We start from the raw sequence: 27,079 nt of genomic DNA on the forward strand, positions 1-27,079 counted from the left end.
GCGAGATGGATCATATTCTCTGGTATGTTCAATGTAAAAATTCCTCTTAACATAGCATATTGTTAAGAACGGAAATAAATATTTATATCAGTTTTGTCTGTTGCAATCCACATAGAAAATTTTTATTTTGCGTATAGCTTCGTAGTCGGGTAATAAACAATCGTATTGTCCAAGAAGTTGTGTAAGAAACGAAAGAATAACGCAGCCAATAGGAAAACTTATGCGAATAAAGAAAATCGATATCAGGTGCACCAACCTATGGTAAAAATTCTTCGAATTCTGAATAAATGCATTCCTGATATTTTGATAAAGCAGTGTAAAATCGTAACGTTTGGCGTTTCGTAGTTGAAGCGTAAAAAAAGGTTAACTTTCTGTTCATAATAAGGGGGGGGGGGAGAGGAGTTAAATTCGGCATCAATAAATTCCACGCTGAATTTCGTCGCACTCTCGCTCGTGAAGTGTTTCTGTTAAACAGTTAGAACCGGTTGAAGTGCATGGCGATCGATTCGCAAACTCACCCCGTATAATCCCGAAGAGCGCATCCTCGCGTCAGCGAACCACCCGCCGCTTGAACCTAGAAGATCGCAGAAATTTCTTCTTCTTGCGAAAGAACATTTTCTCAGGTCTGGAATGTATGCTCGATGCCGCTGCGATAAAACCGGCACTGCGGAAGCAAAGGCTTCGCGATTCTACACCCCCTATAGCGTTTTCCTACTCGCACCGTTGAAACGATGGTAGAAATAACAGTATGGATTTCGCGGAAGCGCCTAGTTTGTTTGCTGAAAAAAGTTCCCACACCTGGAGGGAGAACACGATCGTGGGAGGTGTTCGTGTTTGAAATATTTCATCGTATTTTTCGAATCTTTCGATAGGACCGTGACAGATGCGTATCGTATCGTCGGAGGATACCGAAATTCTTAACTCCGCGATTCGACGAACTCGATATCCTTATTCGCTTTTTGGAAAATCAATATCGATTTGGAACGGTGGGAACAGATTTTAAACACGAATTCTCGGTCGTTTAGGAGAAATACAGCGAGTCGTGAAAGTATTCGAACGCTAGCGTAACTATATTTAATTATGAAACGCTAGCTGTATAAATAACGTGGAACTCGGGTGTATTTAGCCGCGTACAAACGATCCAAGGAGGTTAGCTTGATCTTTCGTACGACAGATTCCGGACCGGATATAGGGACCATTGTTCTCTTTCAATCAGTGCTCGATAACCTCAGGACAGCGCTCTCGCGAGACACACGACGCATGGTGTGATTTAACATGCCGATGACGCATTTCGCATGACGCGCATGTCCTCCATGAATACAGTCTTCTGTCTGGGGCACGCGGCGAATAACTTCACGTACGTGATCTCTCTCCGAACGGGATTTGATTTCGTAGTCCCCGCATTTCCGACCCGGTGATTTCTCTGTAACTCGAACTCCAGAAGTTTCCTCTCTTTCCGGCGACAACTACGCCCCGAACACGAGATGCATTATACGATTTTAGGGCGTCGCAATTTTAGGCGGATCACTGAAACGTATGGAGTCGTTCGTATATTATAAGGTCGATTATGCTAGTCTAGGTGAAACAGTAAGCATCGAGTTAACACCCGCATCGCGTTCGAATCGTTCAAATTAATAAAGCTGTTTTGCAAAATTTTTCCTGGGTGCCGGCAGTTTTGTTAACAATTTCAACAGAATAAAATGCTCTTATTTTAGGTTTCACACTTTTCGCATATTCGATTCCCTGAACGTCGATGTTCTTTGTGAAAACGCAAATGCTCGTTCTGCGAAAAGTTTTTTTCGATTTGATTTTCGATTTGGCTTGTTCCACGTTCCTAATTGCCTGCTCACTTTACCTTTCCCATTTTGCCGAGTTGAATTTTTCGTAGGCACTTCATCGGCTCACTCTCGTTCGGTTCGAGCCGTTCCATGCCAAGCGGATCACTTTTGTACTTCGTTGTCGGGGATTTTGATGATATTGAAATAAGTTGTAGTTCGTATACAAAGTACTCGTAAATAGGAAATAACAATTGAAATAGGTGAATTTTATTACCGTTGTAATTAGAACACTCCATCGTTTATTTAATGCAATCGTTTACGCTTACTTACATTTATCAAGTAAAGAAGCATATTTATATATCCATAAATTCTCACAGTTTTCACCTGTGGTTGTTGCATGAGATATCGTTTTTGGTTTCGATACACCCGGTATGTTCCACGCCAGCGACGGACCACAACGTAAATGAATAGGTATCCCAGCAGGATGCCCCATATTCGTTCCGAGAAAAAAATATTATTTGACTGGCCACGCATGCTGGAATTTCTTCCGCGTAACAATGGGACGAGGATGTCATTTCCGGAATAATAAAAAATACCACCCGTCGTTTTCATAAACGAATGGCCAAGATCTATTGCTGCGCGACGGTTTACAGCTAACCGCGATTTGCAAAAATCGTCCATAAAGTAGGCTGTCACTTGCCAGTGTCATCAGTCAGGGTAAAAATGGGTCACCCTATTGTGTCACGGAAATGTTCGGAGAACTGTTTCCCCTTGTACTCGCCATGTTACATTTCATCCCAGTGTTTCGATCAACGTCACGGATAGAGTCATGTTTTGAAGAAGCTTGTTAGCTCAACCTTTACCACTCGAAGCTATTTTAACCAAACGTATCTAACAATTTTCCCCAAGTTAATTATTTTTTTTACGAATGGAATGAAATTTTTCAATTTTTTATTTGTGTCAACAAATAAAAACAAAACGGATCGTATTTGCGATAAACAGGAAGAAAATTATTTGACAATTTTGTTGTTTTCGATTATTTTTCTTTGAAAATATTTAACCGTCGTACAAAATAGTATGCTTCGTGTAGAGAATAAGAGAATTTTAATGCTTTTGTTATTTAAATTTCATTTTTTAATAATAATTTATCGATAAGGATGAATGTTCGCTTTAAGGATTTTACATTTTCATTTAACACGCGTTTCTTGTAATTAATCCCGGAAAGTTACATTCTGCAATGCTATCGGAATAAATTGAGTCGGTGATGTGCGTTACCAAGCAACAGCCTCCGCCTTGAAGCTTGTATCTCGCACGTTTTCACGTAGCGAAAATATATCAGATAGCAATATGTATTACGATTACGATGGCAGTAATGAATGAAAGTTACTCCCTGGATCTCCGAGGCAACCAGATACTACACAAACTATGCTCCTCGAGAGTACTCGATTATTCTATCGAAGGGTCGTATTTAGCGATAAAAGACGCCGTTTGCATACCGGATGCGCTAGCCGAAACATTTTTAAAAGTGGATATCCATCCCTCACGACAAGCCAATAAAACATATTATTGGATTAAACGAGTTCGATATTTCCTACGGGTCGATGAATTTCATTACCGTTTCACCGTTGTTTACGGCTAATAGGAGCAGAGCCTGTACGAAGGATCCTGCGGACGCATCTGCGGTATCGCGTCCAAAGGTACGCCGTGCATTGTTTTCGTTCGCACTGTCGTAATTCCATTCCATTATCTGGTCTTTGCCAGACGCGTGTACCTAGAAACTTTATACAACGGGTGTAGAAAGTATTCGAGCAGCGACCGCTCTACAATGTGCTCACTGAACAATGTTACGAAAAAATGCTATGAATTTTCCCTGAAGTTTTTAGTATGTAATAAATTGCAGGAAAATGCATGCGTTATTTACGAGAATGCAAATAAAACTTTGAAGTCGGGAGAAATAACCGCGAAATGATTATTAGTTTAACAATAATAATTATTAAAATAATTTCAACAAAATATTTGAATAATTTTGTTTTATGATATGTCCAAGAAATGGACGTCCAAACAAGGTGTGCAAATATGTATCTCTGCCCTGATAATCTCTGTTCTGATAATTCATCAAATAAAATATTGCATTGAATTATATGCACATTATATGCATTAAAAACTGTCTTGCTCTATACAGCAGTGCAGTACATAATTTTACCTGCGGTATGAATTACAAATAGAAACTAAGTTATAATTAAAAACAAAAATTAAATCATAAATTTTATGTACCTAACCTTTTCATTATAAACGTCGATATAAAAATCCTACAGCGCTTTTGCTTACATCCGAGACCGAAAATAAAGAATTATTTCTATAAGAATTTGATAAAAGTCGTACATATTGTACGATACGCCAGTTGAAATTAGTCACTGTAGAATACTTTCTATCCGCACTGTATGTAATCATGGCCGCGGCTCAATTTACGTGGCTCATAAGAGCCACATAGGAGTTCCCCTTTCTGCCCATGGAAAAAAAGTAATTTCATTTACATTTTATTGGCAACGAGCGACGGTGTACCGGGCAGTGAAGTTTCAGGGCCTTTTGGATGGTTCGCGTCAACGGAAAGTTACGACTTCGAGTTTCAGTCCGGAATTGAAATTTTAAATCCGGTCTGACACGTAAATTACCAAGGATTTGTGTTGAGCTTTCTGTATTATTGCAATGCCGATGACTTCGTTGGATCGAGAGGCATTTCTGGGATTCAAACTCCACGACAATTTGGATTTGAACGACAAGAGAGATTGCAAGGAGGATTGGTAGTGTAACGTTCGCTACAGACACGGATTTATTGCGATCGGTGAATCGAGTTTCGTTAGATTCTTAACCCCTTGCATCATGACGAGCCAGTCTCGCGATTGAGGTTTCATTCGTAATCTGCTGATTATGTGTTCGACGTATTTTTCAAAGCAATAAAGATATTTGAGACGCAAACGTTAAGGTGATTCACCATGGACAGGGTGTCCCATAATTATGTTAAGACACGAAAAAGAGTGATTCCTAAGGTCGCTTGAAGTAACCTTTCCCTTAGCGAAAATGCAATCCACGGCTTTGTTTACGAGTTATTAACGAAAAGTACTGACTAATGAAAGGTGTGCTCAATTAGCGCAAAGCGGCCGAGCCAACAAGCGGACGAAGACTGGTTCCGCTCACTAACTCGACCACCTTGCGCCAGCATATCTCGCTTCTCATTGGTCAGTGTTTTTCGTTAATATTTCGTACAAATACGATCCGAAAGATTTTGAAAATCGCAGGATTTGGTATCGGGTGCACGCCCGAAACACCCTACAGAACCTTAGCATCGACGTAGCAATAAATCACGTAGGCATAGGACAGGGAAATTCACGGCAACCCGAAATTTGGCGTTCTAAGGAGAATTTACTGTATATACCATTTACGTGTATCATAAATATGGAAAGGAAAAGAACTGTGCCAACGTTTGACGAGAATTTCAATTAAATGAGCTCGGAATGCGTTATGCAACGGTATAATACACCACGCTTCGAAAATTTTAATGAGCACGATATTCACGAACGGTTGAAAATAAATGAGGGTAATCCAGGATACGAAATTATGAATGATGATGAAATTGTTTCATCCGTTCATCGTGAAAGACATGGCACAGGTGATGATTCATTTCAATCCTGTGCCGTCATACTGCATTCCGAAGCGAAAAATACCTTGGATATTGCTTTCAGACGGGTGTTAAGCCACACAAAGGAATAGATCCAGTCCAAATATTGATCTTATAAGAAATACGACATATGGCAATATCAAAATGAAATTAATTTAATTTCTGTAGTGTATTTTTCTCATTACTGAGAAATTTGCTATGCCGGATATTGAAAGTTGCATTCTTGTATCTGTAGTCTATCGAGTATCGATTTCTCATTTCAGTTACGATTAAATACAGAATTTATATATAAATTCTATTAACGCGAAATGTTTTGTAAAACGAATGTTAACATAGCTTCACGTTTCCTCAGCAGTTTGAGACAAAATGGAAAATCGAGTTTGAAAGTCATTCATTGTGCGAGGGTACACGCGAAGGAATTCTAATTTTCTGCGCCACTACCCTTTACATTTGTCGAGCGTCAGGCGACTGCCAATCCGAACGATCGCGGAATTAGGATGGTGACAAGTGTGGATTACATCTCGAAGGCCCGCGACAGTCTCTGAAAGCTCGTGATCGCAGGAAACATCATTTCCGTTTCCCTCAATGATTTCAAGATGATCTATTAGCATCGATAATCTGCATACATTTCACGCTATTTCGCATCTTCTTTGTCCATCGGTTAAAATCGAATCAGAGAAATCTTTACGTTGTGATATTACAATTATATAATAATTGCTTTAAAAAATACTGCTTACTTTTCTGAAAAGGCGAGATAAGAAAATTATATCAGACATATCGAAGCAGCTGCCATTTGTCCTTTTACTTATATGCCTCGAAGATTGTATTTAATTAGAGTAGCGCATATCAATCGTGAAATAATAGTACCATGCAACAATTGCATTTACCGTCGCATTTTTAACGATTAGAAGCAACGAGAGAACTATGCACTGTCGACACCATGCAATCTTATCCATAGAAGCCTTTGCATTCACACTACATAGTCGGCTATCGCATCTGACGCTTTCACAAGGCACGTACACTCCTCGAATCGCAGTCTTCTCAAATCCAGCTTGAACAGTCCCGAAACTCTTTTGTCTTGGCTGGGACACGGATCCTTTGTATTCAACATTCATATATCTCATTCACGCGGAGACGATCATTCTTATCTTCAGAAATAACATTTAGGACGCTGTCATTAAAACTCGATGGAGTCGCACTTTCGTGCTTTAAATAATAATTCAACAAGCATGGAAAGTAATTGTACTAGTACAAATTAACATGTTGAGCGTCATGTAGGTCACATGGGCGACGCTAATTTTGTACAAGTTTTCAAAATTCATTTTAATTTCGTTCAGAAGATTGTTTCGTTATTCAACAAAGTATCGTTTCCTAAAGGTATTGTAACAATTCATAACGAATTGTGATTTATTATACTGAATAAATAATGCGAGCCGTGCTATCTCTGTGTTCTCATTGTAATCACGAATTTCAGGCTACCATATGTTGCTACTATATGCAATAATTTTTCCCGTTTCTAATAAACGCCGAATAATTCTTTCCAGTATCGTAGCCATGCTTTCGACCGAGTATTCTCTGCCAGCGGCAGTGAAAGATCTAACTCGAGTGAATTTTGTACATGCGACAGATTTCATTAGAAAAGACGTTCCGTTCAGCATATTACTTTCTGCAGCGAGCGGATATGGCGTTATACGGAGTTACAATTCCGAGGGAAATATCCCGCCCCTATGCAACGATTTGTAACGTGCTAGGTATTCATCAAGTGCCCCCATACATGCTGGTATTCCCAGCGCACCACCAAATGCAACCTATTCAACGAGACAGTCGTTGAACAATCTAAATCGTCTGAACACTGCACTGTTGTACGAAACTAGAACAACGATTCTATGTCAGAGATTCATGTTTCTTCTCGCCTACGACTCGCGGATTAATACGTATCTCGAATGTTTTACCGGGTTTTTCAAAGCGTACACGTTCATAAACTCCATTCGCTACCGCTCTGATAAAGTACTACGATTCTCTGAAACAATAAGCTTCTGGATTAAGTCGATGACGATACGGATTAAGTACCTAAGCGTAAACCAAATATTAAATTCAAGACTGGCTATTTGAATACAGTAATCTCTCCGTGAAAGACGCGGGGTCGGAACTGTAACCGCGTCAGGTATGAGAGTACAGTGATTTCTCTCCGATTGTCGTCGGGTAAGAATTGTAAGCAGTCAGTCCTAGAATTGAAATCGTCGTTCTTCGAGCCTCGTGGCTCGCCTTTATGGTTGCCGACATTTCGTGAGAGAGTGAGAGAGTGCGAGAGAGAGAGAGAGAGAAAGAGCGTCGAATAAATTCTGACCAAAGTATTGCTAACTCGTTAGATTGATTAGTCGTACGTGCACGGTACTGGTTCACGAAACATCGACCGATATCGAGAACGACGTCGGAGCAAAATGTCGCTGCAACATCTGGTCGTCGGAGACGGCGAAACTTTTGCAATTCTTTATTTAGCTGTAATTCGATCGAATCAACGTTTCGAGCTGTTCCGATACAAGGTGTCTTTCCAAGAAAGACCACTCCGGGTCTCCCACGTGTTTCCCCCTTTTCATTTCTAGGTGAAATTGCAATGCTGGAAATCCAGATACATAGCGACGCTTCTATTTTTACTGGACCGTGACAGTGGTTCTTCAGAATGAACGACAGTTACCCGCACATAATGACGCGGTCGCATTTCCGGTTTGCCCGTTTATCCATCCCGCGACGGCAACGGCTCCGTCCCGTTTAATAATAATGTGACTACATTTCTGTACCTGTGCGTTTCCCCCGTGTTCATGTCATCCATTTCGGTTCTACAGTGTAAACTACGGCGACAGCTCGGGAAGCTTTCGAGGACTGCTGTTTCCACTCATTTTCTATGCCGGTTTTACGTTTCAAACGATCTTCTACCGTGATAACGTGACCGTAGAACTATTCTGTACAGTATCGTTCTCCACGCGACGTAATGGCGCTGTGAAACAGAATTTAGTAGTAATGATTCGCCAAGAATCACGTGCTACCTGGCTCGTACATTATTCTTCGGGAGCGACAATATCGTTGAGCGTTTTTCTTGATTTTATTTATTCGTCTATCGATTTTAAGGACGCGGTTCTCAGTCTGTTTGATATTATTCATTTAGTATACTCAAGTTTTTGTGCGAACGATTGTTTCACAAGCATTGATTTTTTGGGGGTGTCGCATTGCGAACGAACTATCGTTACGCAATCAGATACCGTATCGTTTGCCAACTGTCTACTTGACAAATGTTAACTATTTTCACTGTAATTGTTTTCCTATAGAACCTCGAGGAAAAGTAACGTCGTCACGCTGCGACTTAAGAGTGTCAGAGAAAAATAGTGGTACTTCAGAGATGGCTTAAGAGTTTTAAGCAGAGCAGTGTTCTTATGCCAGAGACGATCTCGAAGTGCATAGGATTTAATACTAGATGCTTAACCCTTTGCACTCGAGTGGTGACCCTGAGGCACCACTAAAATGGTTATATCACGTTCTAAGATCATTTTTATATCTCATCGAAACTGAAATTTTAAACATTATTAAAAGCGTAACCGTTGTATGAATCGCGAGACTCAATTTCATATGCATAAAATGCACTTTGTCCTGCAAAATGGAAATTGTACCGTAAGTCGGAAAAATTATTTTAGATTTACAGTTAAAATGGCTTCGAGTGCAAAGGGTTAAACTCGGTATTATGGAAACGGTTCCGAATTCGTATCTGATAATTAGTTTTGATACACACCCTACTATACGTAAAGAGAAAAGTATTGCACATTTCCATAATTGTAATAATATTAATACTAAGGGCCATGGGGTAGGATGTAACATTGTTCAAGTTAAAGTAGAAATTCTGTTTCGTTATACATAGCATCCTCTAAACATTCCTGAACTAATCAAATTGCGGCAGGCAAAGAGTTACTTTCCTAACATCGTTTAATTAAAATACCGTGCTAATGAACACCAATTAAACCACGAGCACGTTACAATGACCAAACCGGGCAATTATCTACAGTTTGAGATTGAATCTCTTTCGGCGGCGATCGCGTGCTCTTCAGCGGCGTAGATAATTTCGCTGTCGCACTCGCGTAACCGCCAACGATCGGACTTCCACTTTCCGCATCGACCCACACTTTCGTGTCCGGATAATCGAATTCCGTACATAACTTGAGCCAATTGCGACGAGATTCCGCTTCTCGACAAGCCGTATAAAATTCACCGGTGCCGAGAATACGATCCCCCCGACCTCGGCGACGCGACGGGGCCAGAAAGAGCAGGTGACACCATAAAAGCCGGTACGACTGCGAACTTTTCACGGGAAGTGATAAAGGAATTTCCATTTAAGACGTTCGCAGGCGGTTTATGAGCCACGCTGATCGGTTAATGCTGTTTGATCGCGTCCCAGCGGACTGTCAGCGCTTTGCTCGCGTTATCCGAACCTATACCAGTACTCGCGATGACAACAAACGAAAGTGATAATCGATAACGAGAGACTTTTCGGCATTCGGAAATTGAGTTTACCCTCGATAGATCGGAGTTCTACGAATTTCAACTGGGTCAAGGAGTGACAAACATGTGGATTTTCGAACATCATGTGCATTTCCGTAGCTGGAGATATTTGATCGGACGAATCGACTGTCTATCGCACCGATGGGATAGAGAATATTTGTATAATAATAAAAGTAGTAATGCAAAGTTGCGATCTTCGCATAGTCACGTGCATATTCCTTATCATTTCCGAACTTGCATTTAAATTTAAATCAAATTTAAATCAATTAAATACTAGAGCTTACACTTGAAACCATAAAATGTACGTATAAATGGAAATAAAAAGATTCATTTAAAAAATTCATTATAATTGAATTATACGTAAAAAAATATACGATAATCCATTTCACCCTTATATAAAATTAATTACAATCTGGATTTATATTAAGAACCTATTGTAATTTAAAATTTCTATTAAAAATCGATTATAATAAAAATTTATTATAATTAACTTCACTCTCGTTTAAAATCAATTCATTCAAATTTTTATTACAAATCAATTCATCTTGTGTATTAAACATCTACTATTACTTAAATTTTTATTTAAATTTCTATATAAAAATCTACTATCATCTGAATTCCTGTAAAAATCTATTTTAATTCAAATAAGAATAACATCGTATTTTGTTATCACGCGAATAGTGTCAGTTGTTATCCCCTATTTGCATTATAACGAAGCATTGCTGAACCAATGATTACATACTTTCTTATTCATAGAATGTGTTGATGTCGTTCTGTGGAAAAAAGCGGGAGGCACCCTGTATATGTAAATGGAAGAATTGCTCGCTATCGTTTACGACAAAAAGATTCTTTGACGAGATATAATAGAGAACAAAAAAATTGTTTATTATAGTCGTCGGAGGTGAACGAATCTAGAGACATTGTCTTCCTAAACAATGCCGCCATAAAATTCGTTTTCACGCTTGGAAAGAGATTGGCACGGACAGGTCAGATGAAAATGCATAGTTATTCTTTCGGTAGTAAAATTTCTATTGTATACAGGTTTTAGCACGGATCTGCATATGTAATTTTAAGTAAAAGCTGCAAATATTATGTACGTCAAATTATTGCAAAAGTAGGATTGCAATTAATTCAAACTGGAGCTAACTAAATAAATAAATATTCCCGATCAGCCGTTGTTGTTCCGTATTTTCAGGACAAAATGTAAAGTAATCAAAAGCAAGGTTATTAAAGTAATGTAATCGACTAATATACAGGAAGAACAACAGTAGCCATTGTAGAGAAGCTGCTGTTCCTCTGAATTTCATTATAACAATGACATAAAATTGAAAATTCAAATTGAAAATGTTATATCAAGTTATGTGATCAACTGCCGACCCACATTCGTTACAAATGGCTGACATAGAATCGATTGGGTACCGAAAATGTAGCTTAGAGAATGTGTCTGATGGAAGATTTTATAGTTGACTGTATTGGGAATTACGAAAAATACAGGGGTGCTTTTTATAAAACTTGAATGCAACAAGGAGACAAAACGTTTTATAGCAAATTAACTTTTTGTGTAAGTATTTTTAATTTAAAAGTCACGATAAACAAGTTTGGTTCTCCAAAATCGAACTTTAGGCTCTTTTTAAAATAATTCAATAGCGTGTACAACATGTTCGACCTCTGTCCATTAAGAGTGACCATTTTCAGGCATTTAATATTACCAGAGTAGCATAAATGTGAAAGGTAAAACCGTTTTCCGGAGATAATAGCCTTAGGAAAAAAAACTAATATTTTGTAGAAAAGAAGTCGAAGGTAGGCAGAGAAAGAACGTTTTATCTTCATCATCATAAATCAGCGTAAAAAGCACAAACAGTTTATCATGGAACATGGGAAAAATGTTTTTCTCACGCAAACATTTGTAGAATCTGTCTTTTACTGCTCTTCGTGGTTAGATTCGGGAGAAAGAGATCGAGATCTTCGAACGCGATGAAAGGATACCCTTTTTCGATGGCTGAAGATCAGCGATTCCCGTTAGCAACATTGGCAGTGAAAGATCAGGGCCTATCGAACGGTTTCAAGCACGTTTCTAAGGGAAACTGGCACCAATCTGTAATTCCTACGTCATCGCTCGAGCGATTTGTTACTTAGCTTTTCGTCAAAGGCAGATAGAAACTCTGCAAGCACTTCCTGATCTCCTTCCAGTTGGGAAATCATGAAAGCCTTGCTCTATTCGCTCGATCGAAAGTCTGTTATATTGGCACAAGGCTTCGTTTATTCACCCTGTTACCAGTTCATTCATCCGCCCCTCTATTCTCTCCACTTCCCTGCCACTGCCCTGTTACTTCCTTTTTGTACACGTCCGTTCGTTTTGGAAGCTCTTTCAAATTTTTTTCGCGCTGCAACGACTTCCATGCACAGCGTGTTGAAACAGGATAACTTGTTTACGAATGTAGTTAACGATTTCAACTTTTTCGAGAAGTTGAAAGGATTAATATACACTGGATAACGTGTAATTTATAAGAGTATCGCAGTTTATGAAAATTTTGAAAAAAGTGGCAGACTTTGAAATCGTATCGCTGGTGAAGGAACGATGGATAAATAGTTTGTAAAATATCGATCCAGGGAGGGAGGAGTGCTTAAAGAATAAACCCTGCGGTAATCTGATTATCCTTGTCATTAACGAACGCCTTCAGGCATCGATGGAAAGTTGACCTCTCTCGAACTTTGCCATTCCTCGCAGACGAACTTTGAGCATGTTACAAATTTATCGATAACGCGCTTATCAATATTGTGATAAAATAATATTTCGATCGTGAGAAGCAAATTTCTCGAAACATCGAATTTCTTGTATTATACTACGAAAAAGTTCTAAAAATTTGTTGTTTCCACGTCATATTTTGTTTCAATATTGTAATGTTAAATTCTTTTATAAAAAATATATTTCATGTTCGAACAACGGTTCACTGGACACGTGTCTTGTAAACGTATGTTTCACGATATAGTGTGTTCAGCTTCTCGCTGTTTTCATGGCAGAAATAGTAACTACAAAAAATTGTATGACGTACAGTTCTGAAAATGGAATAGTATCATTCCTAAAAATACAGTCGGTCTTTTATACATACGTGCAAATTGAGATTACGATAGTTGCAGTTACCATTTCAATGTTAAAATGATCAAAGTTTATTTAAATATATATATATGTAATATATTACTTTATAAACGCTAAATAATGGTCGACAGAATCTCGCAAAAGTAATCCGAAGTATTCTGATAGGCGATGCTCCATCGTCGAGCAAGTTCCAGATTGGAGGAGCTTCAAAAGGAAACATTAGAGGTACACCTTGGCGTGCATTTTCTCTTCTGTTACTCCGTTTTTCACCCGACAAGATATTTATGTTGCAGAAGATCTCTTCCTCCCTGTATCTCAGTAGACGCACCACGTTCCCCGTAAACAAAAGAGAACGTAACAGGATCTATACGGTTCGGTGTATCGATTATATTCTCAAAGCATTCGCGACGCGGTAACATAACTATAGGGGAAAGTTCGAACGAAAGTTTCGTCTTTCCGACCGCTCGCCTGGGAGAGTTTGGCATACAATTACGGCGCCGAAGTCGACGCTGTCGTCGCGACACGCGGCATAAACTTTTTCGACAACTTTCGATGTACAAGGAAAGAATGTTCGATTTCCTTTGACGCTTCAAATCGTTCGGAATTACACCCGCTCGCGAAAGTATTCGAACCGTTACTGTTGGCTTTCCCCATAACACCCTCGGGTTTCTGGCTAGAAAACGATGCGAATTTCGTGTTTAAAAATACAAATCTTATTCGGTAGAACTTTTTACAATATTTTGCCATCCTTCGTGTAATTGCATATTTGTGATATAAGTTGAAAAATTGATATCATAATTCTTCCATGAAAGCACTATTACTAGCCTTTGCAATTTCATACCTAATGTTACGAAATCTCGGATGAAAGTAATATTTCTCTCATTTACTAAAAGATTTCTTACAGCAAGAACTGAGAAAACGTATTACTTATTTTGATTAACGTGCACGTCCTGTTGGACATCGGAAGTTGATACAAATAAATGCATGGAAACGTGCAGTTTAATTGCTACAAATAGAAAACTGAATTTCAAAAACCATTTTTCATAATTACATTCGCACAAGACTTGAACTCACTATGTACGTGACACAAATTTTTATTCGTGTTTACTCTGTGATTCTTGCAAGAGTGAAGAAAGAGAGTTGCACCAGAAAACTTCATTAATACCAACCATTTCGAGGGTGAAAACTTTACTGTAATTATTTTAAGCTGTGTTCAGCAAAAAATATTCATCAAAACTGAATTTAACGTATGAAAATGTTTTATGGATGTTTCCTTACCTTCACTTACAGCATTGATTATGGTTAGCGAGCATTGAAAGAGACCTTATAATGTTTTAAATAATATTATACTCACAACGATAACAGAGTAATCTCTGAATTATTTTAGTATAAGTAAGTAGTAAAAAAGTATTAAAATTAATTTTAAACAAATTTCTTTATACGTTAGTTATTCTTTCACAATGCAGTCATTTTGACTGCTTTTGGGCAATATAGGTATATACTAAGTTTCAGTCTTTCTAGTGTTAATACACGTATCGTTCGACCGGTTCGTATTATTATCGTTTTCTGCGCCAGCAATATATATATATATATATATGCCAACGCAGATGAAAGTTTTCAAAGGAAAACCGTAACGATTGGCCTTGCGTGTAGAGAAAGCTCCCATAAATTTGATGAGGCACCCGTGATAACGGCAGTTCCACAAAGTAAGCACCGTCTACTTTGCATATCGTTACTAGCGATTCGTCGCATAATGCGAGGCTAAGAGAAATAGCGCTGGCAAGAATAATATGCGCATAGAATTTTAATAATTTCAATGGCTGAAACGCCAAAATGCCCGTAGAATAAGTCCGTTAAATGCTCGCGAGCAGTTCTGTCACATTTTCTAGCCGCGGTCCGTAACGAATGGAAAGTGTACCAAATAATTAACATGGATACATTTCATTTCACTACTTTTATTTCGTTTAATGCAATTATAATGTGGAGCAGTACGTAATATGAAGCAGTGGTAAAACCTTGATAAAAAATTAACAAACTCTAAATGTAATAACGGCGCCAATTAAGCGCAATCTTGTATCCGTTAAAAACTAAGAGAGAAACGTATTCATTTTTCACGATGACAAAGTTTCTGATGGATGAATAGAATAATTCAATATTGTACCGAATATATTATTTATACTCGATAGAAGATTATACGTATCGTTTATACACGATGTAAGATTGTAATAAATTTGTTATGTATACGAAATAAAATAGGAAAGTATTCGCTTACTATTTCCACAGTTTTCAATGTGTAACGCTTCATAATTTTGGTTTCGTCGGCCTATATTGCCTGTGTCATCATCCCTATTCGTTACCTAAGAGCACATTAAACGTCCCATTACTGCTACTCTGATTAATGATTTGCCTATACTACTAGTTGCCGGATCATCAATCGCAGTATGCTACTTACGTGATCAGTAGTTGTGCTATATTGCACAACTGCATATCATTCCTGCTCTGCTTTTACACTGTTTATTTCAGAACTATGCCAAGGAAACAAAATTAATATGTTTCTGTGCGTAGTTTCAAATTGTTCTGTATCTAGTTATCTATAAACTTTCTCTACGAATTAAAATATCGAGATGTGGGATAAGTTGCGTATGAAAGTAGAGTGATAGATATGGGTACATCTCGTAAATCTAGGAATGATAGTACATTGAATATTGTACTTTTTGTAATGACTACGGATCTTTATATAAAATAAAACTTACGACGTCTCATAAATTTTTAAGATTTCACCTACCAATTTTGATTACAAATGCAGAAAGATCCGAAGTCTAGTAATAAGTAAAGTTTGAAGGATAATTGCGAGGAATTCCTATAGGAAGGGAATATTGTAGGTATTCTTGTTGTTTCGGATCGTCTTCGTTTATTCCGATTCCCCTTGTAGTTTGTTTTCCCGTTTCGCGCTCTCTTTTTCGCTAAAAGCTCCTCCGTCGTTTTTACTTCTACGAAAGAAGGGGGAGTACAGACGACTGCCGAGCGCAGGCGACCTAAATTAAAACCCGATTCGAATAAATCATTCGCAAGATATCCGGTGTCAAGATACGCCACCGAAGCTGCGGCCTTTATGGTGAAACCGTTTTTCGAACCGTCGCTCGTTTTAATAGCTACGACGAATGACACAAGTTGCCGAATCACTGCTGAGGAATGCGTCGAGAGTTACTTGAGAAGCCCGTAAAATTACCGTAGCCTTCTCGTTGATCAATTTAACGGACACTACTTTCCCGGAGAACACGCGTGGAGAATTTCCATGAGAAAAATGCCTGCAACTTTTCTCGAGCGATTCTTATTTTACTGTCGTCGCGGCGGCGTAAAAACTTTTTACGACTGAAATATTAGCGCGAGCAACGGCGATGCTAATTTCTTCTTCATGAAAAATTGTTTAGCGTGGAACTTTGGTGACCAGCTATAGCTAGAATAATCCTACTTCGTCGTTTCAGGACTTATCGGAACGTCGTTTGTACAATTTTTGCTACAATAAATGGAGTTGCGGAGTTTATGCATTTACAGCGAAAGCGAGTAGGTGAAATACACAAATCTGTAAAGACTTTAAAAAGAATTTGAGGACACTGTTATTACAAACATTGTATTTTCCAGAGAGATCCGCAGTCTAATCACGAGACGAATGGAAGTCAGACAATTATTGCTGGGCCTTTTCCGTAAATTATTAATGATCATCCCACGCTCTGATAATCAATGAAGTACATACGTTAACTCGAAACTTAATAAATACATCTGAGACTATCGCGTACAGCGCAGTTGTTGTTACCTGCATTCGGTTGTCATATGAAAGCCCGAAAGGATTTCACAACATTCAAACCGCTGTTTAAACACGGAGAATACGAGGATGACAGTATATTCGCAATGTTTGACTTTACGGTTACGAGCTTTCGTATTTCATTTCTGGGTTAACCAAGGCTTACGTTATTAACGGAACTGTATATTGTGCAGTTTTTCATTTAAAGAGGCGGAGCGGGAAAGCTTTAAATACATAGATATTTCTATATTAATACAAGACCTCCCGAGGCTGCAAACATCATAAAAGTTCACCTCCATCAAAGAAGCATATTTCGAAAAGAGAATTTTATGTAGGAAGTTTAACATGTACGATTAATGGCAGGTTTCGTACTTTATAAAAATGTATTACACCATTAACGGTCGCTAATTAATTCTCGTTCAGCATCGTTCTCCATCGAACATAAAAGATTGAAAAACCATATTACAACGAAAGAGTATAACACGTTAATATTATATATATGTGATATATGTGAAAGTAAATATATTAATGTTGGATTTATGATGATGTAGTTCAAATTACAACGGGCTATAAATATTTAATTGCTAGACATTAACTAAAATCAATAAATCATCGTAATTCAACTATCTTCTTTCTCTCGTATCTCAAACTACATTCGCAATGAAACAATCCTACAGAGAATTGACACAATAAAATAAGATATTACTAAAATATCCACCTATGAGATACAGTTATATTCAAAGTTCGTACGCAAAGATTGTTAATAACCATGCAGATATTCCAACATCGCATTGCGCGATAATAGATAATGCGATGCAATGCAGTTCCTCGCATCTAACTGAATTCCATATTGTACAGCGTTTGCAATTGTATCGGAACCAGTAATGTTGCGTAATCGGATTTACGAATACTCGAATTATATGTGCACCTAATAACGTCGTAATGGTTGTTGATTGATATTAGGTGTCAAAAGATTTAAAATAAAGACGGGCATACAACGTGTTGGCGGCGTATAGGAGACAGATCGCGAGACGAAGCTAAACCAAAGGAAAAAAGGAAACGAACCCATCTCGCCTCATGCGTCACCAAAAGCTTTTAATTAATCCGTGGATCGGTGAATTGGAATCCGCGCATCGCATTCATGGGAGCGTTCGTCGATATTGCACCTCCAAGCAAAAGGAAAAGTTGCAATACGAATAGTTTCCGAAGGAATTCGGCACGGTGCAACTAAAACTATGACACAAACGGGTACAAAGTAGTCTTTCGCGTAAAAATAAGTGCAAATTCCGCAACAAAATTCCGTTACTCCCTGCTTAGTTTACCGAGAAATTGGGTTTCAAATTAGTCGAGCAAGCTTGCTTTGCTACATACGGATAGAAAAAATTTTGTTCCCGAAAAGATTTTGTACACATCTGTAGCTCGGTTTAGTGGAACACCCTATATACGGTTCCGGTCTAAGAACATTTTGGACCGCTTTTTGGACCTAAATACCGTCGAAACGTCGCCGAAGCGGTAAAATTTATTGCAAAGTCTAATGTTTACAAGAAGGAGGAACGGTAAATTATGCACAGACACGTTAGCCAATATCTCTTCGGCGATAGCTATGCATGCTGAATTTTTAAACTCGATTTTCTGGAAAACGAAACTTTAGGTGAACAAATATTCTCTAACACTTTTCGTGTGTAGCTGCATAAGAAATCAGTTTCTATTCGTTTACATAGCATACTTCACGCTGTACCCTGTATGATATTGGGCGCACTTATTTTGTCAGATCTATTTTGTATTTACTTTTTTTTATTTATTTATGCGTTACTCTTCACATTTATTCTTCTATACTTATATCTATATCGCTTCTGTTCAAAAAGTTTACACAATGAACGTACATATTTTTGAAAATTCATGTATATGTATAATTATCACGTACGTCTGACTTTTGTATTAAATGTAAAAATGTATTTGTATAATGTATCCCGTCCTGATCGTCCTAACGAGTCCGACGATCTCGAAAGATCAGGAACCTTCGAGAAATCGAACCGGAAGAAATACAAATGCAATATTTTCAATAAAAGAGAATACAGTAATCATTGTAAAGACACGGTATTATTCTCAATTTCAGATGTTTATGGTAGGCTTTGCGAGATTAATCTTGTCCACGAATTCGCAACCGCACGCCGTAACGTCCTAAAATATTGCATTGTCAACGCGTGGGCGGCGTAAATATATGATGTAAAAGGTTTCCGTGGCGATGTGTCTTCGCCACAAGTGGACGTGTGGAATGCACACCGGAGGTTGTACAGTGTGTGGTTTATTACACGAAAAATAGCGATCCTACTTTTGTCCCGGGTTAGAAGACGCTTTTAGGAGAATCCCGTGAAAGAAGCGTGAACGGAGCACACGCTTGGAACGAGGGTGAAGAACGATGACTGAAACCCGTAGTACATCCGCTGGTAACAATGGGACAATGAGCCTCTCTTCCTTCGCTAAGGTCTTTATTAAATCCTGAGAATATAGCCAATGTACTGGGCGAGGTGTGGTAAGAACAGTAATTGAACATGAACCAATACGAAATGAAAAAAATACACTCGATACGATTCATTCTCCGGATAATTGCTTCTCGAGACAATGTGAACGCGAACTCCGTCGAAATGCAATTTGTTTGCACGCGAATCCATAATGTGTCGCGTATTGCCAATTGTTACTACATTTGATTGACTGGGGTTCGGTGCCATTTGTTTTCGACTACATTTGTTTACTTCAAGCATATTTCAATTTTTCTCATTTTTTTTTCCAAAATAATGTGCAATCACTGGGCACATCAAATCGTTCTAGATATTTCTTTAGTAATTGTTATACGATGACATGTTTCCCGTCAGAACATTAGTAATCACAATTTATGGTGTTTCAATATTTCTTTATTATTGATCTTTTTTGTTTAGATATTTAGAATTGTTGCGCACCACTTCGCGTGGCTTGCATCAGAAACGAAGTTATGGGGTCAGTAGGCGTGGCATTTTGGGGCTACGCCCTGACCTGGCAAATCGTTCCTTTTTATCCCTATTGAAGGATTTCCGACGACCTTTTAATTGTGTAGACACTTTTCGAATTTTGTATTGTACAGAATTTTGGATTGAACCGGCATTTTAAACAATTTATGTAGTAAATGCGGTGTCTGGGAATTGGTAATGAACTAAGTTTGCTGTTACCGCAAATATAGCCAGTCTCTTGCATACGAATTCATAGCATTGATTGCTTTTTGAACCAGGGACAACATTAAACAATGACCGAAACGCGTTCATTGTCAGTGTCACGTTTCACTTTGGTCCAAAGTTTGCTGTGCAGGAACAGAGATCCAGAAGGTCATTAGGTAGGTTGCGGAACTACGTGAATTATGGAGATGTCCATCATAGTGGTGAAGCCGAATCGTAGAACGCGTAGCGTAAGTGTACATAAATGCGGTGCGTTTGTGGTCCGCGTGTTTCAGGACAAAGTATTCAATGAGGTTTCACCCAAGTACCTGGTGTAATTAATGTAGGATATTTGGTTTAGATTTATTAACCCTTAACCGGATTATTGCGACCGCGATTCCACGCAAAGGCCACTTGACAAAATATATGAAACACTTAATCAGTCGCATTGCTTAATCATCTGTATGCTTGCGTTAATTGTATTAGACAACATTTTGAACATTTCTTGCATTAAAAATCAACCAAAGAAAATCTCGATGAACATTAATTTCTGAACCCTTGCACCTTAATCATTTCTTATTCTCTATTTAATAAACTTTCGAATGTATATATTATACCATATTTCAAGTATAATTTATACATATTTCAATTTATCGGAGACCGCTTTAATTTTTCGAAAATAAGAAATATCTGAAAGATGACGCTATGATTTCTTTCCAAAAAGTGGTTGAACTATCCCGGATTTATGCGTTTATAGCTTATAAAATATTTCAAAAACGATGAAAAATTTAGTGATACTCAATACAGTTTTACGTACCAAAGTTATTACTATGGGGAGCGAGACTCGCCTTAACTGCATTTTATAGAAAGTCAGTAAAACGAGACTGGTATATGCTCGTGCAGTCTACTGATTAATGTATCGATGATCGAAGATAGATATTATCGATAATGTTATGTACTGAAAGTTAGGATTGAAAATAATCGGTACACTGTGTATCTATGTCTGTATATCTGTGTCCTATAATTATGTTAACACCCGGAAAGGAGTGATTCCTGAGGTCATTCGAAGTAACTTTTTCTTGCGAAAATGCAATCCACGAGTTATTAATGAAAGACAGTGACCAACGAGAGGCGAGATCTGCTGGCGCGAGGCGGCCGAGCCAATGAGCGGTCGAAACCCAATTTCGCTCGCCTCTCATTGGTCACTGTCTTTCGTTAATAACTCGTGGATTGCATTTTCGCTAAGGAAAAAGTTACTTCAAATGACTTCGGGAATCACTCTTTTTTTGGGTGTTAACATGGTTATGGGACACCCTCTATTGAACGTAATATATGAAGATAGTGCTCTAAATGTTTGTTCAGTTGTCGTTAAAATTTGTTCTAGTAGATTTGTAGTTGATTAAGTCGACTGTTAATTTTTCTATCGACCTTTTGTCTACATTTGACGTATTATAGGATAATGTAACTAATTACTGTGGAGTAACCAATTACTGTGCCTTTAATTTATTTCCCACCATAATTAACTTGAAATTTATTACATTAAGATATATTAAATTTCTTAATTTAAGTTCAATTAATTATTTATTTATTAAAATTAGAAATGTAAAACGACGTTCTTCAAATACGTGTTACAATTTCCCGTTTCAACTGTAACGTTCTGTGGAAATTATGCTCGGCAGCGACATTGAGAACAGTGAGTAGCTGCAATGGACGTCAATATACGACCTCAAAACAGTTCTTCAGTTCGTACTTCAAGTTTCGAACATCCTGTTAAGTGCGAAACATAACAGCTGGACCAATTAACGAGTTTAACTAAACTATTAACATATAATATTTCAGCATGTAGACACGTGCTCACGCTCTGTATAAAGGAAGCCCATCGCTTTAGCAGTTGTAATTGGTATGTTTCACCTCGAATTGGATTTAGTACATTTAACTTTACCGCTCATTCAGGGAAAATTAATAGTTCGTTAAAGAGCGACCTCGGAATAGTAGTCCCATATGGGATGACACTTATTGAAGCATTCATAACGTTATTATTTCTGTTCTGAACACATAACGACTGTTTGGAAAGTTCCAAGTATCATGGTAGAACGAGCATACGATATCATTTAGTACAACACGTAACTATTGTTAACTGTTCAGTATTTCATGTTTTGATTGACTTTATTGTAATTTAATTTTCAATTTTATTTTATAGTCACGGTAACTTTCCAATGTAACACAAACTTTCTGTCCGTAACAATGTGCACGGTTACTTTATAAACGAGTATCGCTTCATGAATTTATAATCGATAAAATATTCATAGCACGAATTGTGATTATCGTCTCCCGATGAATAATTACAGGCTAAAATATCTTCCTTTATTCCTGGAGAGTATAATTTGGTTTTTTGTGTTACAAAATATGCTCAATCATGTAATATGCTCTGAGATTGGAAATCTAGCAAGAATTCTAATGTTTTCTATGTGTGAAAAAGTAATTGTCTATGTACGAAATGTCTATATACGCATCCCCGGACTTCCCCATCTCACGGGGAATCGTAGGTTTTCTCATTGCTTTTCCTCGCAATTCGAGCACATTGTTATCTACAGGATGTCCCAAAAATGTCTCGCAATCCGGAAATGGCGGGTTCCTCCGATCACTTGAAGCAGCTTCTTCCTTTACAAAAATGTTCTCCGAGGCACCGTTAACGAGTTATTAACGAAAAACAGTGACCAATAAGAATCGAGTACGGCTGACGCGAGGCGGCCCAGCCAACCAGCGCACGAAGCCCAGTTCCGCTCATTGGCTCGGCCGTCTCGCGCCAAGCGAGCTCGCCTCCCATTGGTCACTGTTTTTCGTTAATAACTCGTAAACGAAGCCGCGGATTGCATTTTCGTTAAGGAAAAAGTTGCTTCATATGACCTTAGGAATCCCCTACTTTCGGATTGCGAGACATGTTTGGGACACCCTGTAGTTCGCTATCTTCCCGTCGCGATGTGTAACCTTACTTGCATAGATTAGAATTTTGTATGCATTCTAAATGGAATCAGCCCGTAAATATCGGCTAACAATCGGAACAGAATAGATTGGGATCGTGTAACAAACCTTTCGAAAATCTGAAACTCGAATCGGCTATTTGCGGTTGGGGGCTTAATAGTTGTCGAGCGTCGCGACAGCTCGGTTTGCATTTTTTCCACTCGTCGAGAATGGAACGCGACGTTGGCGGAAATGCGGCCGGACCATTGGCGCGGGCACGATACCAGAAGCTGGTGCCCGCGTTCGAAATAAAGCTAACCTTGGCCTCTTGGCTCGATCCGCCGATGAGATAACCGTCGCGCTATCCCGCCGCCCCCTGTCGCATCTGTCGATATAACGTGCATCGAAATGTACAGCGGGGACCAGTAACAGCATTGAGATCGGTACGACATGAATTCCTAGGTTCTTCGAGCATCGATCGATGCGATTTCATCGGTTTACGATTCCGCGGCCGCATAAAAGACGGATTAACACGGCACCGCTGCTGATTGACAATCTTACCGATGATTTAGCGCTGGATACAACGAGATTCTGTGGACAACGTTGCCCGACATTACACGTGACTTTACGAATGGCTACGTTTCCAGCTATGCGGCATGTTTCGTATTTATTATACGTTTTTAAGACAACAAAAGTATTTGCACAAGGTTCGTATAAACTTGACTGTTTGCATTTCTAGAATTTGTTGCGTTCAATCGATAACACGAAGTAAATAAATGACGACGTTCAATCGTTTCCTCGAAATCAATTAGTTAAATTGGCTTATTTACTAATTTACCACTTTTCTGGATATTTGAAAATATTTAGTTCCAAACGCAATTCCATCTATTTGGTTATTTAAAATGGATGTTATTAATTTAAAGCTTTATTTTTTGGACGATCGAAAATGTTAGTTAAGACAATTTAACTAAGGAGAGCTGTATTACGCTGATAACGTGCGTCGAGACTTGAATTTGGTTACACCATCGATCGAATGAAACGTCCAAACGACGATCCTCTTCAATTTTACGGCGAGACGCTCGTTATGATCAAAGTTCGCGAGCTCGATTTCCTTGCGCAAATGTTTTAACAAGTGCAGAAAAGAATTGGAGACGACTGACAGAAGTTGCAGCCTTGATGGAAATAATGAAGTTCCCGGAGTCTTTAGAGCAGAAAATGGAGGCGGAAAAAGTTCGATACCGTTGGGATAATTTCTGGTAGAAGTTCGTCGGACGACATCGAGAAGTTTGGTATCCTCGACAGGTAAGTCGATAGATGATGTCACTGCCACCTTTTCCGAATAAGAGCCCGGTTGTTCCGGTTAAGTCTCTTCTTGCATTTCTCTGCGCCGTTCTCCTTGAAATGATCTCTCAGAACCAGCTGTCTTAACCTCGGTCAGCAAAAGCCGAAACTCCCGACTCCGGAATACAAAATCGCACGAGAAAGTCCTCGACGAGATAATTTCCGACTCATCATTCTTTCGTTTCCTCTATTCTGAAATATACTATATTATAGTGTAGACAAAAGATCTGTACGTACGAGTGTGTAACGTGTTGTAATCGCAAATGTTTTAGAGATCTTTCATTTGATGTTTCGGATGAAAGCAAATTTAATCTTTACGGATCCGACGGTCAAACAAATGCTGTGGCGTAAAGTAAATATAGAATTAAACATTTCAAATTTCATTTCTTTCAACTTCTAACAATATCGTGTCCGAATATTAAGCCAGAAATATGAAAATATATGTTCATTCGTTCACGGAAACAGATTTTGATATTCACATTTAAATCGTAACGAAGCGGAATCCTTTTTACACATTCTAATATCTTTTTATTAGACGGTTAAATTAAGCATCGCACAAAGGACCCGATGAAAAGTTCTTTCTACAAAGTGCGTAATAAAAAGTTTCACGTAAAGTTCTTCCGATAATATTCAACGAAAGTTTCGCCGGGTACACGGCCGAGCGACTAGTAACGAAATAATGCCGCACGAAAAGAAGAGGAAAACCGAGTCCCCGACCAAACGGGATCGTGGATTGGATGATTCTATGTAGCCGGGATGGAATTTGGCGATTCGCCAATAATGTGCATCGAGTTGCCAGGTTACACGGCAATTTTCACCCACCTTGACGACGTTCATCGAGGTTAGTCGTCCTTCTTCATGCGACTGCAAGAACCATGAAGCTAGGAACTGGCTCCGACTGAACAGACTCCTGGGCGACGTTAACTTCGTGGTCCCTTCTGATTTAAGACAAATTAAATAACGACGAACAACGCCCAAAGTTCTCTAATGGAGGCCACAGGGAATCTATGGACTTTCGTGTCCAGGAAATTCGATATTTAGTAGAACAGTTTCCGCAGACTTTAACGTTGCCGGAAAGTCATCGCGTCGTTTAATAAACGTTCAATTAATGCTACATTGTTTTCACCCTTTTGCTGGAAATTACCTTATGAAACTGCTGATGCAAGTTACACCGATAGTGTTATGAACGACATAGAATTCATCGCAACAAGATATTGATTAACCGGTCAAGGTTCGTTTATGCTTATCGACGAACCGAGCACGGGCCGAGTTAATTGATAGCGTTTTGTTATTATTTCGGAGCATGCAAAATCTATATCGGTATAACGAAATTAAAATAAAATAATCTACTTTTGCATTGTATTTATAAATAGGAGAAAAATAATGTATACAAAATGTTAATAAAAACTATTTGAAAAGAAATAAAATAATAATCTTGATACTGATTATTATAAGATAATAATAATCTGTTCTTCCCAAATTCTCCATTTTTGTTTAGAAGCTGAGGAACAATTTTGGAGAATTCACTGTGCAATAATATATTAACATCTTTTAAATGTTTCCTGTTCGGTTAATTCATTTTTGACACAATCGCATAGAATCCGCAGTCGAGTTATGTATTTCTACTAAAAAAAACTAAAAGTCTCGCAGGACCAGTTTTCTATTCGACAAATTTCGCATCCACGTTACCCAATACAAGGTTACCGATACCAACGATTTTAGTAGGTCACTGATCTTCATGCTATTTTTCTTGACGTATGAAATCTCGCACGAAAGTAACTTCAGTCGGAGTTCGCCATTCTTTATTAGACTACAAGTTTCCAAATTAAAAGTTTGTAGTGTGTACACAGCAGTCTAGGAAGGGTATATGGACAGATTTGAGCACGAAAGTCAAAAGTTTCGAACTTATTAATGTTAGTTGAATAGCAACTGGCAGAATTTCTAGTCGTGCCTCTTTTCACACGCAGAAATTCGTAAGAATTTCATTCGCATCCCTGAAAACCATCTCTTTATCGTATCTCACAAAGTAATAATAAAATCAATAATTTCAAATCTTTTATTTTATGACCGCCGAAAAGCACATCGACGCGTCTGTAATAAATACAGAAATAAATAAATATATTTACGCGTATATTCTACAAGAGTCGTCAATAATTTCAACAAATATCGTCTGATAATAAAAAATTAGATTCATTTTGGCTGCACAATATTTTTAGCGTGATCACTTTCCACGAACTTTTGTTAAGAATTGCTCATCCAACGCAGCCTCTTTTCGTGCGAAGGTATTTTTTTTCGTTCTCATATTATCATCTGCCAACTATCATTGTTTGCCGTTTTTTCTGTTCTCACACACAAGGTGACGCGTTATTCATTGGACGGGTCGCGTCCTCGTCAGAAAGGTGGCGAGGCGTGTTAGTGTTTTCCGATTCGCTGCGATTTCCGATTTCCGTCAACTGCCTGTGTTCCGCTTCACCTTTCCATTCTCTTCTTTCTGTTGACTGGAATGATAAGCGCAATACTGCCTTTGCCTCTCATACTTCAAAGAGCGACCTATCTGCTTTGTAACCTATATTGTAGTCTTCCTCATCCGAAAAATTCAAAACGTTTTATCAAAAGTGAAGACTTCCAACGGGCGTTATCCAAATAGCCTCTTAACATATTTCTGTCACATTAAAATACATTTGAAACAACAGA

General features: G+C 38.4%; 1 protein-coding gene and 1 long non-coding RNA gene across 7 annotated transcripts in view; one reads left to right on the forward strand and one right to left on the reverse strand.

Moving 5' to 3' along the window:
- Positions 1–27,079, reverse strand: part of Nmdar2 (glutamate ionotropic receptor NMDA type subunit 2) — a 232,921-nt gene that overhangs the window by 144,924 nt on the left and 60,918 nt on the right. The gene's annotated exons all lie outside the window — the stretch shown is intronic.
- LOC117228562 (uncharacterized) lies at positions 23,979–25,824 on the forward strand. Its single transcript, XR_004492339.2, has 2 exons — positions 23,979–24,346; positions 24,921–25,824. It is a non-coding gene; the product is annotated as an uncharacterized LOC117228562 (long non-coding RNA).

Source organism: Megalopta genalis, chromosome 13, assembly GCF_051020955.1.
Source record: "Megalopta genalis isolate 19385.01 chromosome 13, iyMegGena1_principal, whole genome shotgun sequence".
In the NCBI taxonomy this organism is placed as follows: Eukaryota; Metazoa; Arthropoda; class Insecta; order Hymenoptera; family Halictidae; genus Megalopta; species Megalopta genalis.